Source organism: Panthera leo, chromosome B4 (genome assembly GCF_018350215.1).
Source record: "Panthera leo isolate Ple1 chromosome B4, P.leo_Ple1_pat1.1, whole genome shotgun sequence".
Lineage (NCBI taxonomy): Eukaryota > Metazoa > Chordata > Mammalia > Carnivora > Felidae > Panthera > Panthera leo.
The window spans coordinates 118,819,014-118,825,333 of record NC_056685.1 but is presented as its reverse complement, the minus strand read 5'-3'; positions in this window follow the sequence as shown (position 1 = coordinate 118,825,333).

Genomic DNA, 6,320 nt, shown 5'->3' with positions numbered 1-6,320 from the left:
TCTAGGATAAGAATTCATAAACTGAGTTGACTAGCTCATGTCTGATTTAATTTAGTAGAAACATATACAGTAGAAACATAATAGAAATATAGTAGAAACAACATGAGACTTTGAAATCAGAGAGATCTGGGGTCCAATCTTGGCTCTATCACCACAGAGCTCTGTGGCTTTAAATAAATTTAGTGTATATGAACTTTAATTTCTTCATCTGTAAGTAAAGACAACAATTTCTGCTTCACAAGACTGCTGTGAATATTACCATTAACATACCTTTTTTAAAAGATGTTATTCCTTTTTTTAAGTTTATTTTATTTTGAGAGAGAGAGAGAGAGAAAGAAACACAGGGGAGGTGGGGGAGAGGGAGGGAGAAAGAGAACCCCAAGCAGGCTTCATGCTCAGCACAGAGCCTGATGCAGGGCTTGATCCCATGACCACAAGATCATCACCTGAGCCGATTATCAAAAGTCAGATGCTTAACCAACTGACCCACCCAGGAGCCCCACCATTAACATATCTGAAGTGCCTGGCACATCTAATAAAGGGCAAAAAGCCATTAACTAATACAACAAAAGTTACATGGTATGTAACTATTTTTTTGGAAATAGCTCTACACCCCACAGGGTATCACAATAGTACATCCTAATGCAGTACAATACATATAACTTACAAAATATATGTTGACTGTTTCAATAAGGCTTCCTGTCAACAGTAGGGTACTACTAGTTAAGTTTTGGGGAAGTGAAAGCTGTGTATGGGATTTTGACAGTGTATGTATGGCGGGGGTGGGGGTGTGGTGGAAATCAGCACCCCTAATACCACCACCCTGAGTTGTTCAATGGTCAACTGTATATAATTTCTTATGCTAAAGAAACAGTATGCAATTCCTAATTTAGCAGCAAGACTGCTATGCACCATAAACATTTTGGACATTTTTTCTATCCCAAAAATGGTATCCCAGAAATGTTAAACTCATTTTTCTAAGTTTCTTTTTTTTTTAATTTTAAATTTTTGTTTAAATCCAAGTGGATTAACACACAGCGTAATAGTGATTTCAGGAGTAGAATTTAGTGATTCATCATTTACATATAACACCCAGTGCTCATCCCAACAAGTGCTCTCCTTAATGCCCGTCACCTATTTAGCCTGTCCCCCTACCCACATCCCTCCAGCAACCTTGTTTTTTCTCTGTATTTAAGAGTCTCTGGTTTGCCTCTTTTTATCTTATTTTTCCTTCCCTTTCCCTATGTTCATTTGTTTCTTAAATTCCACATGAGTGAAATCATACATGTATCTTTCTCTGACTTATTTCACTTAGCATAATACACTCCAGTTCCATCCACGTTGTTGCAATGGCAAGATTTCTTTTCGATGCCCGAGTAATATTCCATTGTATATATATGCCACATCTTCTTTATCCATTTGTCGTCAGTTGATAGACATTTTGGCTCTTTCCATAATTTGTCTATTGTTGATAGTGCTGCTATACACGTCAGGGTGCATGTGCCCCTTCGAATCAGCATTTTTGTATTTTTTGGATAAATAGCTGGCAGTACAATTGCTGGGTCATAGGGTATTCCTATTTTTAATTTTTTGAAGAACCTCCATACTGTTTTCCAGAGTGGCTGCACCAGTTTGCATTCCCACCAACAGTGCAAGAGCGTTTCCCTTTCTCTGCATCCTCGCCAACACCTGTTGTTTCTAGTGTTGTTAATTTTAGCAATTCTGACAGCTGTGAGGTGGTATCTCATTGTAGTTTTGATTTGTATTTCCCTGATGATAAATGATGTTGAGCATCTTTGTGTGTGTCTCTTAGTCACCTGGATGTCTTCTTTGGAAAAGTGTCCATGTCTTTTGCCCATTTTTTCACTGGATTGTTTTTTGGGTGTTTACTTTGATAAGTTCTTCATAAATTTTGGATAACCTTTTATCAGATGTCATTCGCAAAGTCATTTGCAAATATCTTCTCCCATTCTGTCAGTTGCATTTTAGTTTTGTTTCCTTCACTGTGCAGAAGCTTTTTATCTTGATGAGGACCCAATAGTTCATTTTTGCTTTTATTTCCCTTGCCTCCAGAGACAGTTCTACTAAGAAGTTGCTGTGGCCAAGGTTAAAGAGGTGGTTGCCTGTTTTCTCCTCTAGGATTTTGGTGGTTTCCTGTCTTACATTTAGGTCTTTCATCCATGTTGAGTTTATTTTTGCGTATGGCTTAAGAAAGTGGTCCAGTTTTCCCAACACCATTTGTTAGAGAGAATTTATTCCATTGCATACGTACTCTTTCTTGCTTTGTAAAAGATTAGTTGGCCATACATTTGTGCGTCCATTTCTGGGTTCTCTATTGTTCCATTGATCTGTGTCTGGTTTTGTGCCAGTACCATGCTATCTTGATGATTACAGCTTTGTAATACAGCTTGAAGACCGGAATTGTGATGTCTCCAGCTTTGGCTTTCTTTTCTAACATTACTTTGGCATTTGGGGTCTTTTCTGGTTCCATACAAATTTTAGAATTGTTTGTTCTAGCTCTGTGAAAAATGCTGGTGTTATTTTGGTAGGGACTAGTAAACTTGTTTTAAAACATGGTGAAATGTTTCAAGCTTTCACACAATAAAGATGACTTGATTCAGCTGTTACTTCTGTTCAATTTTGTTGTCATAAGGTATTCATAATTTAGCAAAAATCAAGTTTTCTCAGTTTTAATTGCTTTTAAAAACAATTTGAAACATATCTGACCCTCCTGGAAACTACTAGGCAATTCTATCTTGTCCTAGCATTACAACATAATTCTATTAAACTAATCACATATACTCATTCCACTGAGTTCTGCTTTATGGAGTGGACATTTTCTTAAACCAAATGTGAAAAACAATGGTCTTAAAATGTCATATTATTTCAGTATGAATAAATTTTAAAATGTAAAATGAGAATCACAAAACTTTAAGTGGGCATTTTTCTTGAATTTCTAGGCTAAATGGCTTTCTCTCAGAAATAGCTTTGAAATATATCTCTATACAGATAACAAGTGACTCTTAACAAGTTGAACACAGTACACTTGTAAATACCCTCAAATAAAATGTCTTTCTTGAAAATAAAACTCTTGTGGTGCCTGGGTGGCTGTCGGTGAAGTGTCCGACTTTGGTTCAGGTCATGATCTCAGTTCATGAGTTTGAGCCCCACATCCGGCTGTCATGGTGGTTCTCACTTTGGATCCTATCTCCCTCTCTCTCTGCTCCTCTCCTGCTCACGCTCTCTCCCTCTCAAAAATAAACATTAAAAAAATAATAATAAAATAATAAATAAGGGGCGCCTGCGTGGCTCAGTCAGTAAGCGTCTGTCTTTGGCTCAGGTCATGGTCTCACAGTTCGTAGGTTCAAGCCCTGTGTTGGGCTCTGTGCAGCTCAGAGCCTGGAGCCTGCTTCAGATTCTGTGTCTCCCTCTCTGCCCCTGCCCTGCTCATGCTCTCTCAAAATAATCAAACATTGAAAAAATGTATTTTTAGTAAATAAAAATAAAACTCTTACAGGGAGAGCTGGCTTAACTGTGTATCCTGTTTTCAAGTCCAGTCTATCTTTGGATTGGCTTAAAATATGTGTATTTCCATCCCTACAGGTTCTTCTTACATGATTGACACTCCTCACAACAGGAGAAGTTCCTTTCCCCTGAAGCTGGGATTTAGTCTTCTGAGACTTCTGATGTCATGACAGAGTATAGTGAAGTGATGCTATGACTTCCACAGTGCTAAGTACTAAAGAAGATCCAGGTTCTGCCCAGCTCCACCTCAAAGCCCTGAAATTATGTCCAAATGCCCTGGAGCCACCATGCTGTAGATCTTAAGGAAACACTGAGCCAGTAACAGAGAGATGATGGTTAGAATAGCTCTATAGCCCAGATAAGTCAAAAAAAAAATTTTGGGGGGGGGGGGGCACCTAGGTGGCTCAGTCAGTTGAGCATCCCACTTCAGCTCAGGTCATGATCTCACAGTTCAAGCTCTGCGTCGGGCTCTGTGCTGACAGCTCGGGGCCTGGAGCCTTCTTCAGATGGAAGCTCTCTGCTCCTCCCCTGTTCACACTCTCTCAAAAATAAAGATTAAAAAAATTAAAAAGGAAAAAACTTTTTTTAAAGCTCTACATCCAACGTGGGGCTTTAACTCACAACCCTGGGATCAAGAGTTGTATGCTCTACACCATTTGCAACTACATGGATGGAACTAGAGGGTATTATGCTAAGGGAAATTAGTCAAAGACAAATATGACTTTGCTCATATGAGGACTTAAGATACAAAACAGATAAACATAAGGGAAGGGAAGCAAAAATAATATAAAAACAGGGAGGGGGACAAAACATAAGAGACTCTTAAATATGGAGAACAGGCGAACTGGAGGGATTGTGGGGAGGCTGGATGGGCTAAATGGGTTTGGGGCATTAAGGAATCTACTCCTGAAATCATTGTTGCACTATATGCTGATTTGGATGTAAATTTTAAAAACATATTAAAAAAAAAAAAAAAAAAGTTGTATGCTCTACCAAGCCAGCCAGTGTTCAGCGTTAAAGCTTTTAAAAAGGACCTCAGAGGGGCTCCTGGGTGGCTCAGTCGGTTAAGCGTCCGACTTCGGCTCAGGTCACGATCTCGCGGTCCGTGAGTTCGAGCCCCGCGTCAGGCTCTGGGCTGATGGCTCAGAGCCTGGAGCCTGCTTCCGATTCTGTGTCTCCCTGTCTCTCTGCCCCTCCCCCGTTCGTGCTCTGTCTCTCTCTGTCTCAAAATAAATAAACGTTAAAAAAAAAAAATTTAAAAAAAAAAAAAAATAAAAAAAATAAAAAAATAAAAAAATAAATAAAAAGGACCTCAGAGCTACCACCTATTTAACTTTATAAGACCCAAAGCAGAGAGTCCAGCAGAGATGCTCCTGAATTCCTGACCTGAGATTTTAAGTCTCAAGCCATTAGATTTCAGCTGATTTGTTACACAGCAATACTAACACACACTGGTGATGCCAGTTATGTGGGTTCAGACTACACCTGTACCTTTCAAGTCTGGCTCACACTGCACCCACAACCCTTTCTCTCTGCAACATTGGTCAAGTAAGTCTATAATCTTAAACAAAACAAGTGATGACATAGAGAAGTTAACACACAACTCAATGTATCTGGTTCCTAAACTTAGTTCACTCACCTTACAACATGGGTTTGTAGTGAAAACATCTCTCTCCCTCAAGACTCCTTATTATGTTTTTTCCTGAGGCCCCATCTATATACTTTACACAAGGGTTGTCAACTCAATCCAGATACTGGAAGCCCCAAGGTAAATTATAATCAGACTTGAAAAATGTTAGATTGGGCTGTTACACTTCCTAACCAAATATAAGCGGAACCTGAGCAGTGGGTTACTTTCTAGGTGTTTTTACAGCTACACTTTTTGTAATTTAGAAAGTCAGGTTTGTATGAAGAGAATTGTTACCTCAAGTAGTTTTGGCTTTCACGTGCTTTGGTCCTTTTAAAAACTATCATTTTAGGAGTGCCTGGCTGGCTCAGTCAGTAGAGCATGTGACCCTTGATCTTGCAGTTGTAAATTTGAGCCCCACACTGGGTGTGGGATTAGAGACTACTTCCAAAAAATAAAATCTTGAAATAAAATTACAAAAAATAACTATCATTCTAACAATCAGTCTAATTTAGATTACTTTCTACACCCAATGTAGGGCTCAAACTCACAACCACTCCTCCAACTCCCCACCAGGGACCCCTAGATTTACAAATGAGGATTAGTTGGGGTGCCTGGGTGGCTCAACAGTTAAGCTTCCTAACTCTTGATTTTGGCTCAGATCATGATCTCAGTCATGAGACTGAGCCCTGTGACAGACTCAGGGGTTGAGCTTAGAGCCTGCTTAAAATTCTCTCTCCCTCTCCCTTTGCCCCTTGCTCACTTGCACTCTCTCTCCCAAATAAGATAAATAAATAATAAAATAAAATAAAAACAAATGATATTAGCAAACTCATTAGGAGTTTTTAAAGTATAGTACGTGTTGCAAAAATCTGATTATATGCTGAAATTTACTTCTCAAAATATAACCACAAATATTTATCCATATTTCAATTTAACTACAACTAAATCAAGTTTTTTGAAAATTCAGGTATGTTTCTTAAAAATATAGGAACTCTCTTGTTTGACAAAACTTGAAACACACAATTTATGAGTAGGGATCAGAGTACTAAACCAACAGTGGTTAATTTGCATTTTTTTCCTTGAGGTTTTAACACTTAATCCTTTCCATTTTAGCATTAAATCTTTAGAAACTAGTTTTAAAAATAACCATCAAGTCACAGACAAA